Consider the following 690-nt stretch of genomic DNA (forward strand, 5'->3'; position numbering starts at 1 on the left):
GGAGCCTAATCTTTGGTGAAAATTATTGGAAAATAAAACCATATTGGTGGAAAGAAACATTTTCAAGTTCTGATCAGCACATTAAGAACACTGAAAATAACTGGAAGGAGGTCATGGATATATTCCTCTCACTGTAAGTTAGTTAGTTTCCCCTGATGAGGCAGGAAAAGTAAACCCACACCAACGTTCCTGGAAAGCAAAGTCTGGCTACAAAAGGGGGTCTTTCTCTAGGTAGAAGACTCGTCTCAAACCCAGTGAAGAAACCAACGGCCAGAAAGGAACACCTAGGGTGTGAAAATATCTGTAAGATCTGTGAGATCAGCTTCATGACACCTTTAAGAATAACTGATTAAAGTTTGACATTAACCATAGCTGTGCAGAGATACCAATCCTCTGATAGTTTGATTAAACTAATGTAGAGAGACCTAACTTACCTCCAACTGTTTTGTGTGATTATACCTAAGTTATCAGATTAATTCCTTTCTAATTGCAGATATTATGTATTGGGAAAGGTGGTGATGGAGGCAAACCCAGAGTGCAGACTCATACTAAAAAAGGAAATTAATTTATTAAAATAAAAGATGAACGAAACAAATCTGATGTGGTAGCAAAGACTAAACATAACATGATCCAGAAAACAGGGCAGGAACAGGACAACCAAGACATGATCGGGCAAACATTAACAGAACA

Source organism: Kryptolebias marmoratus, linkage group LG16, assembly GCF_001649575.2.
Source record: "Kryptolebias marmoratus isolate JLee-2015 linkage group LG16, ASM164957v2, whole genome shotgun sequence".
Classification (NCBI taxonomy): Eukaryota; Metazoa; Chordata; class Actinopteri; order Cyprinodontiformes; family Rivulidae; genus Kryptolebias; species Kryptolebias marmoratus.